At 37.1% G+C, this 26,354-nt stretch overlaps 1 protein-coding gene and 1 non-coding gene across 2 annotated transcripts in view; both read right to left on the reverse strand.

Annotated features, from left to right (window-relative positions):
- The window catches only part of CDK6 (cyclin dependent kinase 6), a 462,424-nt gene that overhangs the window by 344,983 nt on the left and 91,087 nt on the right, over positions 1–26,354 (reverse strand). The window lies entirely within an intron of this gene.
- On the reverse strand, positions 6,168–6,331 carry LOC120365524 (U1 spliceosomal RNA). Its single transcript, XR_005580442.1, has one exon. It is a non-coding gene; the product is annotated as a U1 spliceosomal RNA (small nuclear RNA).

Below are 26,354 nucleotides of genomic sequence, written 5' to 3' on the forward strand. Positions count from 1 at the left end.
TCTGGGCCATGAAGGAAAGAGATTGGTGAGACCAAGGTAGTCCTATGTCCTGCTTTGTCAGGACGTTGGGATTGTATCTTATAGCCCGATCTGTTCTTATCCAGTAACATGAACGTTAAAAATAAAGCAGGGATGGAACTTTCCTCATTTGAAAATCATCTGGTGGATTACAACATTTTAGCCTTTCATTTCTTATTATTTAAAAAGTTATAAGCAAATCCTTGAAAATGTGTTTGTTTATGTCCCTGGGACCCAATGTAATCCCTCTGCTATGTAAACAATCTTATCCTTGAATGTCAGTTTGCAAATCAGATCTTCATGCACTTTTCTTAATTAGTCTGTATTCTTCTCTAGATTTCCCTAGAGGTTTTTTTGTTTTTGTTTTTGTTTTTGAAATGAGGTCTGACCATGTTGCCCATGCACGATCCTACTACTAATTAGCATGGGAATTTCAACCTGCTCCATTTCAGACCTGGGCCAGTTCACTTTTCTTTAAGTAACCTTGTGGTCCCCACTCCTGGGAGGTCACCATCTTGATGCTGAACTTAGTGCAGACATCTGATGGGCATAGGGCACTACAGCCCAGAACTCCTGTGCTCAAGCGATCCTCATGCCTAAGCCTCCTGAGTAGCTGGGACTAATGGCATGTGCCACCACATCCCGCTAGATTTCCCTTGAGTTTTGAGAGGGACATCTGGTCACTCAGTCATAGTTCTTCAACCTTCTGAATTTTACACTCTCCCTTCTTGCACCTCCTCAACTGGTCAGGCCATACAGACTACCATCCTTGGGTGGAAACTATGAAAATCCAGTTCCTCTTTCTTGCCTAGGGTCAGGGAAGGTAAGTGGAACTGGGAATGGGGAGAAACCTCCCTCTGGGAACAAAGTTTTAGGCATTAGAGGTGAGAATTACAGATGCTTCCCTCACCCCAGCTTAGAAACATGGTTATACATGGAGACCAAGTGCTAGTGCTAGAATGCTATGATGGTAGAGTTTAATGCATTTGTGTTTAAATAAGTTTTAGTAGGATCACTTGGGCATTCAAAGTCTTTGATAAAAAGCAGTCATATGTGTGTATATATGTGACATATCTATGTCACATATATATTATATATCTACACAATTTTTTGTTAAACCAATCATTTATTTAACCCAAGCCTTTGAGCAGAACAACACATTCCCCAATCATGTTTGACAATAGGATTGGCCACATTTAATTGTGGAAGAATAAAGTGATATAGAACGCCTCCTGGGTTCAAGCTATTCCCCTGCCTTAGTCTCCTCAGTAGCTAGGACTACAGGTGTGCACCACCACACCCACCTAATTTTTGTATGTTTAGCAGAGACGGGGTTTCACCATGTTGGTCAGGATGGTCTCAATCTCTTGACCTCATGATCCACACCCCTAAGCCTCCTAAAGTGCTGAGATTACAGGCATGAGCCACCATGCCTGGCTGGTAGGGAAGGAATTTTCTAAAGAAATATACTGCTGGGTTCAGTCTTCAACAAAAGCATTTAGGGACTCTGAAATAAGACCTGGGCAATCTAGATCTTGGGAATGATATTTGGGATACATTAAAAATGCCATTTTCAATATTTAAGCCCTAAAATATATTTCTAACAACAGTTTATTAAGGTACTCTAGTCAATAGATTATTGTTCTTTTAAAATATAGTTGTATCCTAGATAAGAAATTGTTTGCCGCATTAATGTTTGAGTTGGGAGGATTATAGACATGTGACATTTATACACACAGGAGAGAAAGTCATTTTGAAACAGAAAACGGCTTCATTTCATAAGCATGCCATTAATACATGATTCAAGATGTCATGGTTTGGCTGAGATAATCAAATTCCTCAGATAAATCAGCTGAAGGCAGCTGTTTCATTCAGGAGTGATTTAGAGATACATAGATTGAAAGGGAAAAACGGTAAGTGTAAGGTTATTACTGAAAATGAAAAATGATTAAAAATTACTATTACGACTATTGGGTCAATTAAAACATTTTATGCTCATTCATCTTTCAGGAAGCCACCTACAAATGAAAGTATGGCACTAGCTCTACTTTGAACAAATAGAGCTTGTTTGATGCTGAAAAGATGTAAATGCCATTATTTTGAGGCTTTGCAAACTTTGGTGCATTTGCAAACTTTGGTGATCATCATAGAAAGAATGAACTAACATTCTCTGAAAAATCCCAGTCCAATAAAGTTTGTTCTTGATAATAATAAAATTTCATGTTTATAAGGTGCCTTTCATTCAACTCTTAAGACTTCACATATAGATGTGTTTAAATATGCACAGTCATATATCACTGTCTTCATATATCATAGCTCAAATATTTCAATTCCTTGGACATAAGGCAACTCTTTATTTCATATGAGAAAACACAATCTCTACTCCTGCCACACAAATTCTCTACAAATAACACCTTCTTATTAATGTTTCTATATTGCTTGAGCTGAAGGATTGTCAATGCAATCTTTTCTTAAAGCAATGTTTTAAAAATTTCTTTAAAACAAAACACCTGTGTTTTCTGGCAGAACAACAATGCATCAGCCAAAATACTTTTATTTAATGACTAACTGTGGTTAGCTAGCGCCCCATAATTCATTTCATAATTGGAAAAAAATGTAACATTTGCTGACATCATCTGAGTGCTGATCTGGACCCATTGAACAGGGAGTTTTCCAACAAAAACAATTTAATTTTCCACTTCACAATTCAGGAAGAATTTAGGATTAGGGCATTCATGGAATCTAGAAATGGTTTTCATATTCAGAATTTTAGCTCAAAATTTGGACAGGAAGAGAGACAATATAGTTTAATTTCCAAGACAAAAGTTGATCTGTAAAATTCGAATACTTTTTATGCATATTAATACCAGTCTGAGATCAAACATACTAAGCTCTGAAGAGAAAAGTATTGGGAATGAAACATAGTGAAAAATCTAATGAGTGAGGAAAGATAGCTACCATTAAATTTTATTCCAAAAGAGTTTCTTAAACAAATATGTACTCACCTGATTTTTGCCTACTCAGATCTCAAGTTTACCTGAGTTTTCCATGCAAAATACACATGGAATGCATAAATAATTATTTAAAAGTAATGTACTATCAGTCATAGTGGCATTATTTGATATTGATGTGGTCATGGGTCCAAAACTGTATGCACTCCAATGCAAACATGGCCGAAGAGTAGCCTATCTTTCTTAAGAAACTTTATCTTTGTATCAGAGAGGAGACAGAGAGGAAATTTATTTTTAGAGTTGTCATTTTCAATATTTTTTCCTCTTCTCATTTATTTATTTTCTTTTTATTGAGCTATATCTATATCTTCTCATTTAAGCACTGTCTTGCATGAATTTTTAATTATCTGCTTCTTTTCTTGGCTGGACTTGGCTCCAAAGTCATGACTCGGGTTAAACCTATCTGTCTGCCTACCCTATGCCCATGTCTGAGCAGTTGAAATGGCTGGAAAATACACACACACACACACACACACACACACACACACACACCCCTGTGTTGCTTGGTCTCTGTTTAAGTTCTACAGACATAAATCTCAGATGGGCACTCAACATGTCCAGAATCTTACTAAACTTTCATAATATTTTCACCAGCTTACATGTCCTAATAACCATGTCATGTTTTCCATGTGAAACTCCTACATTACCCAACCTCTGCCATGCTCATGCTCACTATAAGCTTGTGTTATATGCATCAGGAAAGTAGGAGCATTTAGACAGGAACTCCCTCATATTTCTCTGTGAAAGCCACCAGCCTGCCAACATCATTATTCCTCTTTCTTCACTTCCTTCTCATTTCTATGGTTGATGGGCTTGGCCAAGGTCAAAAGACAACCTGGTCAAAGGCCTTTATTGATTATAAATCCTTTCCAGGGACTTCATTTCTATAGTTATCCCCTCTGTCTCATATCCACATATCTTTGGAATTTCTATCTCATTTTTTTGTTTCCCTTAACAATAATTGTCTTCAAAGGGTTATCTAGAGTTGCTTGCTGCTATGGACTGACTTGCATTCCTCCAAAATTCATTGGTTGAAGCTCTAACCTCCAAAGTGTCTGTATTTGGAGACAGAGCATTTATGGAGACAAGGCAAAATGATAGATTTTACTTTATAAGGATGAAGCTCTAAACTGACAGGACCACTGTCCTTCCGAGAAGCAGAAGACACACCCAAGGATCTCTCTATCCACACACACGCACAGGAGAGGTTGTGTGAAGATGCAATGAGAAGGCAGCCATCTGTAATCTAGGAAGAGAGGCCTCACTAGAAACGCACCCTGAGAGCACCTTAATCTGGGACTTCTAGCCTCCAGAACTGTGATAAAATACATTTTTGTTGTTTAAGCCACTCAGCCTATGGTATTTTGTTATGACAACCCAAGCAGACTAATACATTGCCCTTATTTTTTCTACTTGCAATCCCTTTTAATTTACCTCAATTGAATGTCTGTTCCTACAACTTTATTGACTGTGCCATGGTCAAAATTATTAACAACCTCCCTATTCGTAGCACTAATAACCATGCCCTCATTTCTCTCTTGCTTGCTCTCTCAGCAGCATTTAACAAAGTTGATCACCACTTCCTGCTGAATTGTTACTTTTCTTGGAAACCATGGTACTCTTTTGGTTTCTTTCTTTTATTGGCTGCTGCTTATTATTCTTCATCATGGGCACTTCCTCCTCCTCTGCCTGAATGCCTAAAGGTAGGACCAACCCAAGCCCTGGTCTCCCTTTTCTTTATCTACATAGTTTCCCAGTCAGCTTTGTTCAGTCCAATGGCTTTAAATACTATTTGTGTACTGACAGTTTCCAAATCATATGCTTAGCTCTGATCTCTCTTTTGAGCTCCAAATTTTATATTTAGATCTCTCTTTGACAGCTTCACATGAATATTAAATAGCTATCTCAATTGTAATGTACTCAAAATAGAACTTTATTTGCCAGCCTTGACTCCAGTCCTATTTGGTCTTTTCCTCAGTATACAGGATCACCATCCACCCATTGCTGAAGCCAAAATTCTAGGAGTCAGCCTTGATTCCTCTCCTTTCTTCATTTACTCTCACCTCTAAACCCTTGGTGAGTCTTGCTGACTCTACCTCTAAAAGTATTTTGAAACCTACTTTTTCCAGTTCCCATCACTACCCTTTTAGTTCAAGCTGCCGTAGTCCCTACCCTGGACTATTTTCACAACTTTCTGACTATACCAGGTTCCCTCCTGTTCCCCAACCCATGCCCTAGTCCAAATGGAAATCGAATGAAATGGATATGTGGTATCCAGAGTGGTTTTTAAAAATAAGTATCAAATCATGACCGTCTAATTCCTCTAATAACTTCTCTAATGACTTGTCATCAGAATCAGAATAAAATCCAGAGTCAGGACCGTAAAAACTCTAGAGCTTGAAGCCTTTAAAGTAAATTCTATAAGAGAATTAAGTCCTGCAAAATTATTTCACTATTAAATAAGATGTTAGTTGTGGATTTTTCATAGACCACTTTATTAGATTGAATAATTTTTCTTCTATTCCTAGTTTGTTGAGTTTTATAGTGAAAGTTTGCTTAATTTTGCCAAATACTTTTTCTGTATCAATTGTGATGATCATGTGGTTTTTGTCCTTTATTCTACTATTATGATGTATTATTTTGATTGATTTTCATATGTTGAACCAACCTTGCATTCCTTGGATAAATTCCACTTACTGATGATATATAATTGTTTTTATATGTTGCTAGATTTGGTTTGCTGGTATTTTGTTGAGGATTTTTGTTCTCTTGCATGTCTTTGTCTCATTTTGATAGCAGGATAATACCGGACTCATAGAATGACTTGAAATCCCTGTTTTATTTTTGGAAGATTTCATGAAAATTTGGTGTTAATTCTTCTTTATGTTTGGTAAAATGCACCAGTGAAGGCAATTGGACTGGACTTTTCTTTGTTGGACATTTTTTTTCTTACTAGTTCAATCTCTTACTTGTTATAGACCTATTCAAATTTTCTATTTCTTCTTGAGTCAGTTTTGGAAGTTTGTATCCTTCCAGGCATTTGCTCATCTTAACCATGTCATCTAATGTGTTACAGTAATTCCTAGTATTCCCTTACATGCCTTCTTTTTTCTTTTCTTTTTCTTTTTCTTTTTTTACCAGGGGAGAGCACGAATGCAGTCCCCCACTACCACAAATTACGTAGTCGAGTTTCCCACATTTGAGGAAATCGCAGGGGTCAGCACATCTGGAGTGCAATGGATAAGCCTTGCCCTGGGAAAACCACCTTTGTGATCATGGTATCTCCCCTGCCAGGTAAGTATGCCTTCTTCTTTCTGTAAGATCAGTAGTAATGCCATTTTTTTCATTCTTCATTTTAGTAATTTGAGTATTCTATCTTTCTTGGCTAAAGGTTTGCCAGTTTTAAAGTTGAGTCTTCAAAGAATCAACTTTCTTTGATTTTATGTATTTTTTTATTCACTGTTTCATTTATTTTTGCTGTAATCATTATTATTTTCTTCTTTCTGCTTACTTTTGGCTTGGTTTTCTCTCCTTTTTCTAGTTTCTTGGAATGGAAAGTTAGGTTATTGATTTAAGATTTTTCTGCTTTTTAAATATAGGCATTTACTACTATAAATTTCTCCCTAAGCATTGCTTTAGCTGCATTTCATAAGTTTTGGTGTGTTGTGTTTTCATTTTAATTTATCTAAAAGTATTTTCTTTTTCTTTTTCTTTTTTTCAGACAGGGTCTTGCTGTCACCCAGATTGGACTTCAGTGGTGTGATCACAGTTCACTGAAGCCTCGACCTTCTCCCAGGCTCAAGTGATCCTCCTACCTCAGCCTTTTGAATAGCTGGGACTATAGACATGCACCACCATTCCCAAGTAATTTTTTTTTTCTTTTTCTTTTCTTTTTTTTTTTTTTTTTTGGTAGAGATGAGACCTCCCTATGTGGTTCAGGCTGGTCTTGACCTACTGGGCTCAAGCTATTCTTTCTCGGCCTCCCAAAGTGCTGGGATTACAGGCATGAGCCATCATGCCTGGCCCTCAAAGTGTTTTCCAATTGTCCTTTTGGTATCTTCTGCGACCCATTCATTATTTAAGAGTATGTTGTTTAATTTCCAAATATTTGTGAAATTCCCAAATATCTTCTGTTACTGATTTCTAATTTCAATCCATTGTGTTCAGAAATCATACTTTGTATCATTTCAATCCTTTTAAATTTTGATGGCCTCGCATGTGGTCTATCCTGGAGAATATTCCATGTACTCCTGAGAAGAATGTGTATTCTGTTGTGTGAAATGTTCTGTTAGGTCTAGTTCATTGATAGTATTATTTAAGTGTTCTATTTTCCTGTTCATCATCTATCTGGTGTTCTATCTACCATTGAAGTGGGACTGTGAAGTCTCCAATTACTATTATTGAATTGTCCATTTCTCTCTGCAGTTCTGTCTGGTTTTGTTTCATGTTTTTTAAAGCTCTGTTATTAGGTGCAATTCATATACATATACATTTATCATTGCTATGCCCTCCTGATGGAGTGACCAATTTATCATTATAAAATGTTTTTTTATTTCTAATTATAAATTTTGGGTTAAAATGTAGTTTGATATTAGTAGAGTCACTGCAGCTTTTTTTTTGTTGTTTACTGTGTATGATATGTTTCCCCCCATCCTTTTGCTTTCAACTTATTTGTGATTTTGGACCCAAAGCTCTTGTAGACAATATATAGCTTGATCATGTCTTTTAAAAATCCTGCCTATTTCTGCTTTTTAATTGGAATACTTAATCTACTAAATTTAATATATTTCTAATGTTAATATTTGTGTCTGCTGTTTACTCTTGCTTTCGCTATACCTTTTGGTTTCCTATTTCTCTAATAACAACTTATTTTGCATTAAATAGATATTTTCTAGTGTATCACTTTAATTCTCTTGTCCTTTATTTCACTATCTTTTGGAATTATTCCCTAGTGACTGCCCTGGGGATTACAAATAACATCTTAAATATTAATCAAGTACACAGTAATATAAACTGAATTTCAATAGTATACAAAATCTTGGCTTCTATGTAGTTCCATTCTCTCCTTTTTCTTTTGTGCTATTATCATCATACAAATGACCTCTTTATATATTACATGTCCATTTATGCAGATTATAATTATCATTTTATACAGTTTTCTTTTAAATCAGATGGAAAATAGTTAAAAATGAAAAAATTACATTTACACTGTCTTTTGTATTTACCCATTGTATTGTTTGCTAGGCTGCCGTAACAAAATACTACAACAGACTAGGTGGCTTAAACAACAGGCATTTATTTTCTTATATGTCTAGAAGCTGAAAGTCCAAGATCAGAGTGTCAGCAAGTTCAGTTTCTCCTGAGGCCTCTTTGGCTTAGAGATGGCTACCTTCTCGCCATGTCCTCACATGGCCTTTTCTCCATGTATGCACTTCCCTGGTGTCTCTCTCTCTCTTCTTATAAGGGCACCAATTGGATGGGTGATCCCTCATCCAAAATAATTGGATCATTTAACCTTAATGACTTCTTTGAAGGTCTTATCTTCAAATATAGTTACATTCTGAGGTGTACTGGGTGTTAGGACTTCAACACATAAATTTTGAGGTGCCACAAATTAGTCCATAACACTATTGATACAATTACCTTTATTAATGCTCTTTATTTCTTCACAAGAATTTGAATTCCTAACACTTTTTCATTTTAACCTGAAGGACTCACTCAGTATTTCTTGCAAGGCAGGTTTGCTAGTGATGAGTTCTCTCTTTTGGTTTATGTGAGAATGTCCTACTTATAAAGGATAGTTTTGCTAGATATAGAATTACTGTTAGATGTCCTTTTTCTTTTAATAATTTGAATACTTCATCCAACTGCATTCTGGCCCCCATGGTTTCTGATGAGAAATTGGCAGCAAATATTATTGAGGACCTCTTGTATGTGATGAGTCACTTTTTATTTGCTGATTTCAACAGTTGGTTGTGTCTAGGTATGGCCATTTTTGAGTTTATCCTACTTGAAGTTTGTCAGGCTTCTTAGAAGTGTTGATTAATGTCTTTCATCAAAGTTGGGAAGTCAAAAAGCTTGAGCTATTATTTCTTCAAATATTTTGTCTTTCTCTTTTCTCCCATTATGCATGTGCTGGTTTTAACTAATATCCTCTATTCTGTGCAATGTCATTCTCATACTTTCCTTTAATTCTTTAGACATGGTTTCCTTGTATTATTTGAATGTATTCATAATACTTGATTTAAAATATTTAGTTAATAAGTTTAACACCTGTCTCAACATCACATCCCAACATTCTTTAGGGACAGTTTCTGTTGGTTGCTTCTTTTCCTGTGTATAAACCATAGCTTCTTTCTTTGTATGTTCTATTTTGTTGTTGTTGTTGTTGTTGTTGTTTTCTTTTGGAAACTAAGCACTTTGCACAATACAATTAGACAACTCTGAAAATCAGATTTTCCCCTGCCCTAGAGTTTGTTATTATTATCACAGTTTGTCTAGTGACTTTCCTGAAAAAATTCTTTAACGTGCAGATCCTTTGTTAAGTGATCACTGAAGTCTCTGCTTAGTTCACTTAGTGATCAAATGACAATTGAATAGACATTTTCTTGGAATCAATTAATTTCCTATCCTTTTTCAAGGGTCTCTGTGTATGTGTTGGCAGGAAGTTTACAACTCTGCTTTAGCTTCACTTTCTGCTTGTATAAAAGGTTTTATGTCGTTTTATACAAACTACATATACAGGGTTTTGTACAAACCTTAGCTTCAGGCCTTTTCAGCTCTTTTCTGGACATGCACAAAACCCTATGCATATATGTGGCCTCCTGGATTACAAGGAATATGTCAGAGCTTTTCTAAACACCCAATGGCCATCTGCTTCTTCAGTTCCATCTCTTTTCTTTTCTTTCTTTTTTCTTTCTTTCTTTCTTTTTTCATTTTTATTGTAATTAATTGACTACAGTGATTATGTGCAGTTCCTTTTACCTTCAGTTGTGTAGACTCTGAAGTTACTTACGTGAGCACCTTTTTTGCATGCTCACTTCAGTGACGTTATGTCATGCATTTGTAATACAACAGTTAAATTCTCTATTCACAGTCTGTATTTTTTCCTGGAATTCCCCCAACCTCTTAAATGATTTTTAAAAATTTATATACATTAAGTTTCTTTCTTTGTACTATAAAAATCACTTGGGATTTGACAAATGCATAATGTCATATACCCATCATTTACAGTATTATACACAATAGTTTTCCCATCCTAAAATTTCTCTGTGTTTAATCTATTCATCCCTTACCACCCCATCCCCAAATCCCTGGAAACCACGATTTTTAAAACTGTCTTTATGTTTTAGTCTTTTCCAGAATGTTGTATAATTGAAATCATACAAACATAGACCCATTTCAGACTGGTATCTTTCACTTAAAAATATCCATGTCTTCTCATGGCTGATAGCTTATTTCTTTTCATTGCTGAATAATATTCTATTGTATAGTATCCATTCACTTATCTATTCATCTTGGTTGCTTCCAGTGTTTTGTTATTATAAATAAAGCTGATGTAAACATTCACGTGCAGGTTATAGTGTGGACATAACTCTTCATTTCACTGGGTAAATACCTAGGAGTGCTATTGTTGGATCATATGGTGAGCTGTAAGAAGCTTCCAAACTGTCTTCCAAAGTAGTTGTACCTTTTTTCATTTCCAGCAGCAATCAATGAGCATTCCTGTTGCTCTGCAACCTCATTTATATTTGGTATTGTCAGTTTATTGGAGTTTAGCTATTCTAATAAATGATAAGTAGTGGCATTTTATTGTTGTTTTAATACAGAATATCCTAATAAAATGATGTTAGGCATGTTTTCAAGTGTTCATTTGCCATATATTTATCTTCCTCTCAGCTGATGCTTTTTTTTTTCTTTTTTGCCACAACTGTTATCACTGCCTCAGGTAGCCGCAATGTTAAATAATTGTTGTTGCTGAATTTTTTGATAAATATGTTGTGGAAGAGGATGCTCACATTAAGTGAGGTTTCAGGTAAAATAAAACAAGACCTTTTAATGGAGTCTCCAGGAAACCAACAGACCAACACAGATAATGAGAATTCTCTGAGTATGGTGCTTTTGAGATCAGATTCCATTCTGCTACCATCAATGGCTGCTAGGCTGCTGGTTTCATTATAATTGTGGGGATTTTAGTTTTCAAGGATACTTTGGAATCCAGGAGAGGGGCATGGGATTAAGCAAATTAAAATGCCACAGATATTGCTGTACTTACAAAGATTCAACCATTTTTTCTTGGATAAGCCCTCGCTGGATTATTGCAAGAGTGCAGTAAATTTCTAGAGTTCTTCAAAGTTGATTTGGATACTTTTGCCAATGTTTCTATTACTTTTACGGAAGGGTAGCTTTTTTATTGCTACTTTATTTATATTTGTTGGTATCATTTTCCTTTTGTCTTAGATCTCTCCTTAGTATTTATTTTAATATATGTATGATGGAAATAAATTCACTCATTGTTTGTCTGGAGATTATTTTCTCTTGCCTTTATTTTTGAAGGACATTTTCACTAAGTGTAGAATTCTTTGTAAGCAGTTTGCAGGGGGAGGGGGCAGCAGGGTACTTTAAATACATTTTTCTATCGTCTCCTGACTTCCATAGTTTCTGTGAGAAGTCAGTTATTTTATGTTGTTCTTTGAAGGTAGTGGGTCCTTTTCCTCTAGTTGCTTTTAGTATTTTCTCAGTTTCTATGATTTTCATCAGTTTTACTACTGGGTGTTTAAGTGTGGTTTCTTTGTATTTGTCCTGCTTGGGATTTACAATGCTTCTTAAATCTGTGGTTTAACGTTTCTTGTCACTTTTAGAAAATATTTAGTCATTATCTTTTAAAATACTGCTTCTGCTTTATACTTTTTCTTTTATTATTTTTCTTATTTAATTACATATACATTATATCTTTTCAACTTATTTCATACACTATTTTCCATATTTTCCTTATTTAAATCCCTGTGATCTCGACATTTTCTGATTATCTTCCAGTTCACTAGTCCTCTCTTCTGCTATACTAAATTTACAGTTAAATCTATTGTGTTCCTGTTTTTCAATTTTTGTACCTTTTGATTCTATAATTTCCACATACTATTTTTCTATTAGTTCTAATTCTATGGTGAAGTTCTTCATCTTGTTATCTGTGTTTCTCAATATATATTACAGTAATTTTAAAGTTCAAGTCTGTTAACTCCAAAAGCTGGGCTACTCATTCTTATGTTGAATATATGAGCACCATAGTTTCCTATGCCCATTAATAAACTCATAGAAAATAGTCATTAAGGGGTTATATAACTAAGGTCTTTTACACTTCCATCTGAATTTGTGAACCTTGAGTTTTGTTTCCATTTTATTTCTTTGATTGCTGACACTATGAAATTGTGTTTTTACTGAAAAACAAAACAATCCTTTGAATCTAAGACTCCAAACAAGGTCAACTAGATTCTTTCCCACTTTTTCTTTTTCACGTCTCTCCATGTGTTTCTTCCTCTGTGTTGCCTTTTTTTTTTTTTTTTTTTCAGGTGGATACATTTTTTCCAAATTGAGAGGAAAGAGAGCTCCTCTTTGTAATGGTTTCAACATCATCTCAGGATTGAGATTTGCTCTCATCTTTGAATCAGTGGATGTGACCAGAGATACTGACTGCTTGATTATAGTGATTGGACAGGTCTGGCATCAAGACCCCCATTAGGTATCTTAGTCCATTTGGACTAGGTCCAAATATATCCCAGTCTGATGTATTTTGTTTTGCAGAACAAAATGCATCAGACTGGGAAACGTATAAACAACATAAATTGTTCATAATCCACGTGGCTGGGAAGATCACGGTCTAGGCACCAACATACTCAGTGTCCGGTGAGGTCTTACTCTCTGCTCCATAGATGGCTCTTTTTTGCTGTGTTCTCGAGCAGAAGGGACAAACATGCTCCCTCAGGCTTCTTTTCTAAGGGCACTAATCCTATTCACGAGGGTGGAGCCCTTATGACCTAACTACCTCATGAGGTTCCCAGCTCTTAGCACTGGAGATTAGGTGGCCACATATGAATTTGGGAGGACACAAACATTCAGGTCATAGCAGCTCCTCATGAAGCTGGTGGTAGACTCAGCCAGACCCACCCACAGGGACTAAGAGTTGGGAAAAAATGGTTTCTCAAAGGAAAACTGAGGTATTCTTATTAGAAGAGGGAAGAGATGTTGAATAAGAAAAAGTAAGATGACCAATGTCTCTGATGTATTAGATCATAATCATAAGAATCATCAGAATGAGTGTTAAAAACAGAGATTTCTGTTTTTCATTCCTATTGAATCAGAATCATTAGAGGAGCTGTCCAGAGTTCAGTGGTATAAATAGCATTAATTACTGCTCCAATCTGAGTCATTGCTTTTGCTAAAATGTAAAGAAGTAACTGGAATCTTTTATTTTTCTGTTCCTCTTAAGATACACTTCTTAGCTAGGTTCAATATCCAAGCTAAAGAGGGCTAGATAATTACTGATTGCATTTAGATTGTGTAGATAAATACTTGAAATTTGCTATGGTGATGATCTGAAATACATATTGATATTTCTTTTTTTTGATAGAGTCTTGCTCTGTCAGCCAAGCTGGAGTGCAGTAGCATGAACTCAGCTCACTGTAACATCCCCTTCCCAGGTTTAGCAATTCTCCCACCTCAGTCTCACAAGTAGCTGGGATTACAGGTGCAATCACACCTGGCTGATTTTTATATTTTGAGTAGAGACAGGGTTTTGCCATGTTGGCCAGGCTGGTCTCAAACTCCTGACCTCAGGTGATTCACCTGCCTCAGCCTCCAAAAGTGCTGGGATTACAGGCATGAGCCACCATGCCCAGCCCATATTGTTATTTCTTTAAACTACCATTTATCACCTTTTTTACTTCTGTGGTATAAAACCAGGAACATGTCTTACTTTAAAAAGAGAAGGAAACAAAACAGAAAACTTTTCTAGTCTAACTGTCACCTTCTCTCCAAAGGTAAAGAGCAATAAATAGCTATAGTATGGACTTGTTAAAAGAGATCACCTTTTTCGTGTCTTGAATTGTACCATGCTCTTCTGTTATTTTATCTGTTTAGGCTTCATCACTAGAAGAGAAGATATCCTCAGCAAATGAAAAGTCACAGTGGCGTACCAATTAATTATTTGCTGCTCATATGACTGATTTAAGTGTGTAGTGTGTGAAGTGGCTTTGAGATAGGTTTTCTGACTCCCCTGCATTTTCAGGAAGATGTATCAACTGCTCTTGAATCCATGCACCTGTGGATCTGAGTTTTACAGCCAATGTGTACCAGTGCTAAAGGGATCCAAGCTATGACACATATTTATATAAAATTAGCATCATGGATGGCATGTGCTTGGAGATGTCATTCAATAGTAATAATAACAATAACAGCAATAATACCAACAATAACAAATTGAAGTCAAAACTAACAATTTTTGCTATGTGCCTTCCATTGTGTTAACATTTTTCATGGGTAATCTCATTAAATTCTACATGAATGCTATGAGGTAGTTGCTATAATTATCCCTATTTTATGGTGAGACAATGGTGGCACCATGAAAATTTAGTAATCTACTGAAGTCTACATAGCTATGAAATGGCTGAGACAGGATTTTAGGACCACCAGTCAGTTTCCATCCATATCCACCTACTCTTTGCGCCTAGTGACTAACGGATTTACAACGCCAGTGGGGATGCATTCGGTGGGGATATATTCAGTGAACATACAGGAGGACAAGATTAGCTGGATTAGATTAAGATGGAATCAATGACCTTGACTTCATTAACTCCATACTCCACTCAGCTAAATAAGCCTAGCAGATCTGAGTGTTTTGGAAAATTTGCCTCTGGGTTGAAAGCTCCTGACCTGGGAAGAACAGGCTTTAGAAGGCTTTGCTCTCTGCTGTGGGATAGACAGATTGGATTCACAGAATGAGGGCAAACACACATGCAAGTGATCACCTTTATTCTTTATAAGCTCAATGAAAGCAAGAACAGAGCTCATTCGTTTCTGGCCACCACCAGGAAGCTCTCATTTATTTAGTCTGTGTCTCCAGAGAAAATTGTTCATAATTTTTCTAAAATACTATCTCCATATTAATTTTATTTCTCTAAAAGTGACGGTGGATTGTTCGAAAACTTTTCTCAGTCTTTTTATTAGCTTCTTGGGAAGTACAGAAGTAGCCCTCTGATCTCTAAAGTTGGTTTGAATTAGGTGCACAATTAAAAGTCCATCAAGTTGGGAAAGATTTGAACTTTCTAATACTGTTTTATCATCATTTTTCTAAAACTAGTATCAACAAAAGAAAAAGGGAAAGCCTGCTTCAAGGATCCTATGCAAAGAGCTCTCAGTTTGTTTTTTCTCGTAGTTATTGTCAGTCCTTAAGAAATGTACATATCTGTTGCAATAAGCAAGAGTTGTGGCATGCTCTGTGAAGATGGGCCAAACCTCCTGCAGAACTGTGTGAATGGAATTCAGTATACACTGAAGCCTAAAAACATTGTAAGAGCATTCCATTCTTCTCATGTGACTTTTCTTTCTTTCGTGTTCAGCTGTATTTGGATCTCTGTGGGGAGCAAGTAAGAGTCTGTGGATTCAATGAAATGGAAAAGCAGGGGAGGCTTCCAGAGAGCCTCTTTCAAGGTCTTCATCCTTCAAGGTCTTCATTTGTCTATAACACTTGATAGATCAATTTAGTCCAGAATTCACTAATACATAAGAGATTGACTTGCCCTATTATGCAAACATAGAAAGCCCCAAATCAAAACCCCTGCCACTGACCCCGAGCCCCAAGCTCTAGGAGCTGTGAGGTTGAGACAAAAAATTGTGAGAGTCAACAATGGCACTGACAACCATACGTTATTGACTCAGACTGATTGAAAATTAAAGCACCAACCCCAGAGGAAAATTTGCAAAGAAATCAGGGTGTGCTAGGATGCTCTGAATTCCTGAGCTCTTGCTCTTGCCTTGACTGGATCATTATAAGTAAAGACAAGTTGGAAAAACTACAAAGTGCATTTATAAGTTCTTCTCCCTTTTAAAAAGTTGTCATTAACTAAGGTCCTATGTAAAAAACTAGGATGGGATTTGGAACACTAAGTTGAGTTTCTGCTCCTCAACTGATGTGACTTTAGGGAATTCATGTCTCTTCTTCATGTCTCTATTTTTTATATTTGTAAAAAGTGAGATAATTATATTTTCTTCCTTCCTAATCCTCCAAGATGGGTATCAATCAGGTTGTGGACAACAATGTGTTGAATTCTGAGCAAAGAAGGCTCTGATGAGAAAAAGAATACTCTTTTCTCCTACTGTTGTATTTTTCTTTTGTTAAGAGTCAGTGTAGTTTGCCTCTAACAGACAACAAAGTAGCACAGATATGTCCTGTCTTGTTCCTGGTATCTTCCTTCTCTCCAAAACATTATCAGTGACTCACCAATAGGAAAACAGAGTTTAGGAGACAGGACTTGTCAGTTAACTTGCACTCCCTCTGCTGGTTGGATGCCTTGTATTTATTTTTCCATGACTCCCAGGCTGTAAGGTTTATTTACTTATTTGCAGTAAACTTGGAAATTATGCATATGTTTTGGAGAGTAATCAACTTAGAATGAATTTGCAATATTCTATGTTTTCCAGTATCTGGAAGAGTTGCCATTTTATTTTGTCCCAATGTAAAGGCCAGGTTCAGAAAACTCTTTTATCAAGGCGATATTATCAGGAATTAGCAACTCTACCCAACTCCAGCTTTCTGATGGTACATATAAACAAAGGGGTAAGAAATACTTATCTGACATCGGGTATCAGTCCTTGCCCTTAAAACACTAGAGGAGTAGCTCAGTTCACACTGGAGCAGTTTGATAAAAGCAGCCAGAACCATCAACTATGTTTACATTAATGAGTTCATAGTAATATGGAAAAATAAACGGATCGGTTATCTTTAAAGGATGATAGAGAAGCAATTTATTATTTTGAAAACAGGAAAACGAAGTGAAAGGATCAAGCAATTATCCTGTCTTTTTTTGTGTGTGAATTATAGTATGGTGGTAATCTAAAGTCAATGAAAGAAGTATTTCTTTTTAAAAGTATGCTAGCCAGTAAATGTAAAAGAAATGATAGAATAAGAATGTAATTGTTTTCAATCCCTAATCAATTAATGGATACAGGCGTCAAGCATCAAAGTCTACTGACATCACAAAAAGCTACATCTCCTACCTCCCAATGAAAGAACATGCTACCACCTATGAACTTGCCAAATGTATTGAATTTGAGACTGATCAATTCCCTGGATCCAGTTGCCAATTTGCAAGAAACACAGAGGACAGAGGAAATGTTGAATTGCAGCATGTGTGTGAATTCAGCCAAATCCAGACTGAGGGAAGTTCCACAGGTCAAATGCCCTGAGTTCTTCAACACATATATTACAAATAAAAGAAATGGATAGAGACGTCTATAGAATAAAGTTAAGAGACATGTCCATTTTTTTTTAAGGTCAAGTCTTAACCAGAGTGTCTAAGATGCCTTCGTGGGCGATAAAACTATGAAGAAACAGAAGGAAGTCATTAACACGCTAGTTAGGTTGTGGTTATTTCTGGGAAGAGGGAGGGCTTTGCTATTGGAATGGGGCACGTGGAGGTGCTTCAAGGAGGTTGATAAAGTTTTATTTCTTGGCCTGGGTGGTGGTTATTGGGTGTTAACCTTATAATAACTAATTAAGGTATGATTCGTTTGTGTGGGTTTTGTTTTTTATTTTACCAGGACAATTTTTTTTTTTTTTTTTTAAAGGCTTCCAGGATGAGAAAGATGCCTTTTGGCAGCCTCAGTTTGTCCCCCTCATCCCTATTTCTTTCTCTTCACCACCCCCTCTCTGCTACCCTATCTCTCTTTCTCCATCTCTCTATCTTTGTAATCACTGTCATTACTCTCCATGGTTCTCAGCTCTCAGCCATTCCTAGACTGAGCCTTTGGCATCTCCCTCATGTGGCTCTTTTAGATCCAGATTGAAGTTCTCTGTGTGTTGTCTTGGTCTCATGTCATGACCAAGTGGAACAGCTGGAAGAGAAAACAGATTGCAGAAAATCTGCTTGTACTTTGCTGGTTTTCAAGGTCTATCTGCCAGATAAATTCCATTTCATCAGACTTAATGTTCTCTTAAATGTGTCTCATTGTATATTTTTGTATATTTATATGGTTTTCTATTTCTTTTAATCTGGTTTATACTGTCAGTTAAGAGTGAGTTTAACTTAGGTCCAAATGTTAGACCCAAGAAAGAAGTAAGTAAATATTATAGAAAAAGATATTTAAGAAGCAACTATTTTTACTGAGTACCTTTCATATGCCATGAGCCAGGCTACTTTGTTTCACAGGAGTAATAAAAAATAGTAGCCACTATTCACTGAGCACCTAATATTTACTGGGCATGTACTGTGTGCTAGGCGGTAGGAAATAAATATGTTTAAGAACTATATTATCCCTAATCCTTCAAAGGACGTTATGTTTCTACAAGATGGGTATCATTGTCCACATTTTACAGAGAAGAAAAGTGAAGCCGTGAAGGGTAAAATAATTTGCTCAAAGTCACTTGAGCAAAATAGATAGTTACTTGTGAAAACAAAGTTGAATCCATATCCTTCTGGCTCCAGAATTTGTTCTTTTGCACCATAATTAAATATTGACTTATAAAATAGCAGTCTTCATTATATAGTTAAAGCACCATTTTCTAATAACCTCATGATGAAGTACAACACTGGACTCGAGTTTCAATATGAATTATAAGATTTACTGTGGATGATGATGTTTTGGGTTGGCTGTTTTTCCTGCTATGGGTATAAAGCACAGCTGTTATGGCAAACAGATACAATCACATTTGAGTATTAAAAATTAAAGCTAATCTTAGAGAAAACTTCCCAAGGGCTCTGCCAACTGTTGCCTTTCCTTTTCTACCTCTGGCACGGCTTCACCTCAATGTGCTTCATGTCACTCATGCTTTGTTTTTCTCTTACTACCCAGGGTAACAAAGGGCTAATGTGTGATGGGAACATATTGCTGATTTCTTAGTGAATCAGTGAAAATAATCTCTTCTGTCCTATTATTACGGTTCTCACAAGGCAATTTTGCCCCATATTATGTTCAATTCTAAGCCCTTCTGCGTTTGGACAAATCGGAGACAGTAAACAGAATCAGAATAAAAGGGAATATATACATTTGTTATAAAATTGTTCATTATGTAACCAAATTCTCACCTGGAAAAAAGTCACTTAATGTTGAAAGATTTTCAACAACTGGAATTGCACAATCCAGTTTATTTAGTGTACAGGAATAAACATGCACAGACAAGGGGGTAAGAACTTGACTGGGTTTCTTGTTTAGTAGCAGTCTTATAAGGAAAATATTTTTATTCCATTTTAAAATTGCTTTTTAAATTTCTCTCTACTCTCCTTAGGATTTTTGCTCTCACAGATTTTCAAGTGGAATTTGAAAAGATTGTGATTATTTTTGGCTGTGGAGTGGAAGGAAGAGAATTGTTTCCTGGTTTGTTTGAGCACGAATATATTGGCAGGCTTTTTTTTTTTTTTTTTTTTTTTTTTTTTTTTAAAAGCTAATCTGCCACAAATCCTGCAGAAGAAGCATTAGCAAAGACTATTTTTGTATGAATCTTACCTTAATAAGGCTATTTATTTTTTCGTGTTTTTGAAAGTATGGATATTGCTGATATAATTTTTTCTCATTTATAAAGAATGTAAAACACACACACACACACTCACACACACACACACGTCATAGAAACCGTGCTATTCTTGAATTTCTTTAAGAGCAAAAAGCCCTCTAATCCTCTAATATCTGAAAACGAGTCTGGCTATTTTTGTTTGTTATACATCCAAGGATAGATTTTTAAGGTGCTCAGCAGGGAGGGCCTTGAGAACTATTTGTACGTTAAGATCTGGACTAACTGAATATTTTTAAAGCAATCAAGTTAAATACCTTTCTTTTGAAGAATCCTGGCTACCCTTAGAGAAACTCAACACTCCATAGACACAGCAGTGACACGTAGACCTACAGATCACTTAACAACGACAGTCCCAAGCATCTGACTCTGCTGTACAAAGGGAAGGTTATTTGGCCAAGTGAGATGCTAAAGTCAGTGGACTACAATAAAGAAAATCCCTTAATAATTAAAATGCAGAGTCTAAAAACCAGACATCCCTCAACAGCCAGCGATTCTCAACGCAGCTGTCCATTAGAATTACTGGGAGGGCGTGCATGTGAATGCTCTCAAGACTACTGATGCTCAACCCCCTTGCAGTTCTCAGGGTATGGATCAGAGCCATCAATGTTTTTCAAAGCTCCCCAGGTAATCTTTATATCTCCAAACATATTGCAAATTCTGGGGAACCACTGAATGACTTACTCTTTGGTCAGAAAGTCTGATTTAAATAGAGGAGAACATCCGCAAGATTTGCTCACTGGCAATTCCTTGATTTCATTTAGAAGGCATTACTCTACATTACTGCATGGAGGGATTGTATGCAGACTCCAGAGATATTTTGCCAGAAATTTATGGCACCAGAGGGTCCAGAAACTTTCCAAATGATACATTTTCAGACTAGAAAAGGCTTATGCATTTGGGTTGGTATGAAACAAGTGCTTTTTGGAGTCTGTGAGAACTTTTTAAACAAGGGTATTTAGAGAAAATTAGTTAGGAGACCTTCCTCTCCTCCCCTTCATTTTTACTTCCTGAAATGTATTCATGACGCCTGGGACTGACCAAGGTGTTATAGTCCTCACCTGAACAGTGCAGAGTAATGTTTTCCATAATGAAAGAGCCCACAGGTCAAACCTTATATGAAAATTCTGACCTTCCTGCTCTCCAAAGCCATCCTCTCCCACTGATAACAAATTCCAGTTTCTTGAGACACAGTGGGCATTTAAAAGAATAAAATGGAAGGCATTTTGTTTGCTTAGTTTATCCTAAGCTCTGAAACAAGAGTGGTGTGTGGAGTGGATTTGCTTTCTGGACACTGTGGAATTTTAGCAAAAAAAAAAAAAAAAAAAAAAAAAAAGTATCCATTCGTAAATTGCAAACAGAGTTTTCTATATCTTAAGAGTTAGAGGCTTAAGTTTTATCTTTTAAGCACAGTGTCACTTCATTCTGGAGAAACTTCTCCCAACTAGTGCAAAGGCAATCTTTAAAATGAAGAAGTTTGACACAATTTGGCTCCAGGGAGATAGAATGCACTAGGTAAATGAAAGTTTTCTCTATTCAGGGACGCATTGCATCTCTACACAAAATGTTTCCTTTAGATAGAAAGATGGAAATGCTTTTGTCCTTCCCTCCCTCCCTCCCTCCCTCCCTCCCTCCCTACCGCCCTCTCTCCCTTCCTTCCTTCCTTCCTTCCCTCCTTCCTTCCTCTCTCCTTCCTTCCTTTTGTTCTCTCTCTTTCTCTTTCTCTCTTTCTCTCTCTTCTTTTTTTCCAGGGTCTCACTCTGTAACCCAGCTTGAAGTGCAGTGGCATGATCCCAGCTCACAGCAGCATTGACTTCCCAGGCTCGGATGATCCTCCCACCTCAGCCTCCCAAGTAGCTGGAACCATAGGCTTGCACCACCAACCAGGCTAATTTTTGTGATTTTTATAGAGACTGGGTTTCACCATGTTGCCAAAGCTGTTCTCAAACTCCTGGGCTCAAACAATCCTCCTGCCTCAGCCTCCCAAAGTGCTAGGATTACAGGCATGAGTCACAGCCCCCAGACACTTTTGCTTTCTAAGTACAATCACAAGTCACTTAATGATGAAGATACCTCTGAAAAATGCACCGTCAGGCTACTTTATCATCATGCAAACATCACAGAGTATACTTATACAAACCTAGATGGTACAGATGACTACATGACTAAGCTAGGTGGTATAGCCTACGGTTCCCATGCTATGAAGCTGTAGAGCAGGTAACTGCACTGAAAACTGTAGACAATTGTAACAAAATGGCATTTGTGTATTTAAACATATCTGAATATAGAAAAGATACAGTAGAAATATAGTGTAAAAGATAAAAACTACCCCCATAGAGGACACTTACACGAATGCATCTTGCAGGACTGAAAGTCTCTCTGGGTGAATCAGGAGTGGTGAGTGAATGTGAAGGCCTAGGACATTACTTCATACCACCATAGACTTTATAAACACTGTACACTTAGGTTAAACTAAATCTATAAAAATATTTTACTTTCTTCTGTAATAACACTTCCTTTTATAATAACACTTAGCTTAAAACACAAATACATTATATAGCTGTACAAAAATATTTTATTCCTTTATATCCTTGAGCTTTATGCTATTAAAAACATTTATTTTTGCTTTTTAAACTTTTTTTGTTAAAAACTAAGACACAGACACATTAACCTAGGCTTATACAGGGTGAGGATTATGACTGTCATTGTCTTCCACCTCCACTGGAAAGTCTCAGGGCCAAAAACATGCATGGAACTGTTATCTCCAATGATAACAATGCCTTCCTCCCGAAGGACTTGCCTCAGGCTGTTTTGCATTTAATTTTCTTTTAAGTAAGTAGAAGGAAAATACTCTAAAATAACAAAAGTGTAATATATTAAGGACACAATCAGTAACATAGTTGTTTATCATCAAGTATTATGTATTACACCTAGTAGTATATGCTATACTTTCATACAACTGATAGTGCAGGCTTGTTTACACCAGTATTGCCACAAACATGTGAGTGATGTGTTGTGTTACCATGTTACAATGGGTACAATATCACTGGGCAATAGGAATTTTTCAGCTTCATTCTAATCTTATAGAGCAACTATCATACACGCAATCCTTTGTTGATCAAAAGCTCCTTATGTGGTGCACGACTGTGTAAATTTAGACCAGTGCAAACTATGCATGGGGCAAATCTGGCCCAGCACCTGTGTTTGCACTGCCTGCAAACTAAGCATGGTTTATTATATTTTTTAATGGTTGGAAAAAAATCAAAAGAGAATATTTCATGCCATGTGAAAACTATGTGAAATTCAATTTAGTGTTCATAAATAAAATTGTATTGGAACACAGCCATGCACATTCACTGACATATTGTCTGTGGCTGCTTTTGCATAAGGACAGAATTGCAGAGGTTTTAATGGAGATACTATGTGGCCCACAGAGTTAAAAATATTTAGTATCTGACCCTTGACAGAAAAAGTTTGCTGATCCCTGGTTTAGACCACGCTGTGTTTGAAAACCATTGTTTGTTCTTGTGGAAGGTTGTATGTGTGCACGCACAACCTCAGTTGCTCACTGAAGATTGGGAGTGAAAATGCAGGAAATGGTAGATAAAATATGGATTTTCATCTTTAGGGCACAATGGTGGAGAGATCAACAAAGGAATCAGCTGAAGGCTGCCAAAGCTCTACTTGACTTTTCCACTACATAAACTGTGTATGGCGTCTGGTGTTTATTTTAAGCTGATTAACATGGAATCTGGGAAATACAATCAAGCTGGACTGTTGTTTTCTGATTTCATCCTAGAGACAAAGGGCCACTCCACACTCCTGTGATATGGGTGGAGCTTCCCCTGAAAGGAATGGATCTTCTTACTCTCAGTTATCCAGGGAAGAGGAAGACTCCATCCGAGGCAGAGGACTTGGAGGAAACAGTTTTTGCTCTGTAGATTTCTAGATAGTGGGACTAGACTCCAAGCAGGGCACAGCAATGTCACACCCCAGGACTGACCTTTGTCTGGAACCACTCCTCATCTGAAAGTTTCATCAGCAATATCCCACCCTCTAACTCAAATTCCCAACTTTCCAACTCCCACACTTTATCACTCCCTTCTGTCTTAAGACTTCCATTTCCTTGTGCCTTTCTTCCCTCTCAATCTTATGGCTCCTTTTTGGATTCACTTTCCTTTTCTCTTTTCTCCTTCCTTCCTTCTTTCCTTTCTTCCCTTTTTTTCCACAGGGTCCTACTTCGCCACCCAGGCTTGAGTGCAGGGGTACAGCAAAGGCTCACTGCAGCCTCGACCTCCAGAGCTCAGGTGATTCTCCCATCTCAGCCACTCAAGTAGCTGGGACCACAGGTGCCATGCTCTGCTAATTTTTTTTTTTTTTTTTTGGTAGAGAAGGGGTTTTGCCATGTTGCCCAGGCTGTTCTCAATCTCATGGGCTCAAGTGATCTGCCCACCCCAGCCTCCCAAAGTGCTGGGATTACAAGTGTGAGCCACCATGCCCACTCTACTTCTTAATCAACCTAAATTTCATCATTCAATATTTCAGTGATCCCCCTCTCTGGTCAACAACTTCATTTGATTTCCAATGTCTTTTGCTTCTCTTGCCCTAATAATACTCAACCTGAGATAAATCCAGGCATTTGCCTTTTCACTCTCTTTTATCTGACCACGGAGTATTTTTGCAAAAAAATCACGTGGCAAAAATTCATGATTCAAATTTCAACCTGGCGATATCTCCTTATTCAAATGGAAAAGAGATTATCATATGGAATTCTCTGCCTACAGACTTATATAATTCTGCTTGGTCTTTTTCTTCTTTTCAATCTTTTTTTTTTGAGACGGAGTTTCGCCCTTGTTACCCAGGCTGGAGTGCAATGGCGCGATCTCGGCTCACCGCAACCTCCGCCTCCTGGGCTCAGGCAATTCTCCTGCCTCAGCCTCCTGAGTAGCTGGGATTACAGGCACGTGCCACCATGCCCAGCTAATTTTTTGCACTTTTAGTAGAGACGGGGTTTCACCTTGTTGACCAGGATGGTCTCGATCTCTCGACCTCGTGATCCACCCGCCTCGGCCTCCCAAAGTGCTGGGATTACAGGCCTGAGCCACCGCGCCCGGCTCTTCTTTTCAATCTTAAAGCAACTCCCTCCCTGTCCTCCCATGCAGGAGTTTGGCTCCTCTACTGAAGACTTGGATTCTGGTCCCTCCCTTTTTACATGGACTTTCGCTGTCTTTGATTTCTTCCTGCTTATCTTTATCTTCTTTATCTCTGTTACCTCTTTCTCCTAAGCATAGAACTATGCTCAAATCTTGCCTTAGAAAAATCTCCCTTTTCTACAATGTATCTGTATTGTTTAATATTTTAAATGTGTATTTCTCATTGACTAAGTAATTCTGTCTTGAGTTTATTGCATGGAAACTAAGATGTTCACTGAGGTATTTCTACACACAATAAAACATAAGAAACCTAAATGTCTGTCAGTAGAGGTTTGATTAAACAGAAATATATTTGTATGCCTTCATACAAATGGAATGCCACAGATCCAGTAAAAAAGAAAAAGATCAATCTGTATCCACTGACATAGGAAGAGACATATTTTTAGTTGAAAGGGGTCAGTTTAGGGATATATACAGATTCAATTTTTATCAACTGTAGTTAAATACACATGTATAAATGCTAGGGTCTTTTTATCAGGCAAATCTCACATGCCACAAAGTTATATGTAAGTCAAATATATTTTTTATTTTGTTATAGCTAAACCTAATTTCTTACATGTCCTTTCTGCCTAGTGACATAAACCCATTCTGAGTCAATTCAGGTTAAATTTAACTAATTCAGAGTATTCTCCGTTAATATAAATCTTGTCTCCTTTCCTTTCTCTGCAGAGAAGCATCTGGTTTTTCGGGGAGCTTGTGTAGTTTCCAGGAAAAGGGGTATCAATACTCAGCTGCCTGTTCATTCATTCATATAGTCAGTCAACAAGTTTTGATTGTGTTTCATATGTCAAGCATCGTTTTAAGTTTCTAGTAATATAGTAATGAACACGACAGTAAAATCACAGCAGCAGCAGCAGCGGTAAGAAAATCCTGACTCCATGAAGCTTAATTTCTATTGGGTGCAGATATAACAATAAAATAATACATAAGTGAAGTATGTAATATATCAGGTAAGTGTTTTGGATACAAATTAAGAAAAGGGGACAGGGAGGGTAGGGCAAAGGATGTTGCTGTTTTAACAAGGATGGCCAGGGAAACTCATCCTGATCAGGCGACCTTTGAGGAGAGAGCAGAAAGAGTGGAGGGCAGCAGCCACAGATGTGTGGATTCCAGGCAGAGGAAAGAGCTATATTTGCTCTCTTATTCAAGCATGCTTCATGCTTGACCTGCGTGAATAAGAGCAAGGAGACCTGTTTGGCCCAAGCAGAGTGAACAAAGTGGAGAATGAGAGCAAAATAGTTTGAAGACAAAGTGGGGAGTCGTGATGGTGTGTTGTTCCTTATCGCTTTCTGGGTAGCTTAGCTCAGCACTGCTAAGGGTTCTCGGTCCCTTCTC

This window comes from Saimiri boliviensis, chromosome 10 (genome assembly GCF_048565385.1).
Source record: "Saimiri boliviensis isolate mSaiBol1 chromosome 10, mSaiBol1.pri, whole genome shotgun sequence".
NCBI classification, from domain to species: Eukaryota; Metazoa; Chordata; class Mammalia; order Primates; family Cebidae; genus Saimiri; species Saimiri boliviensis.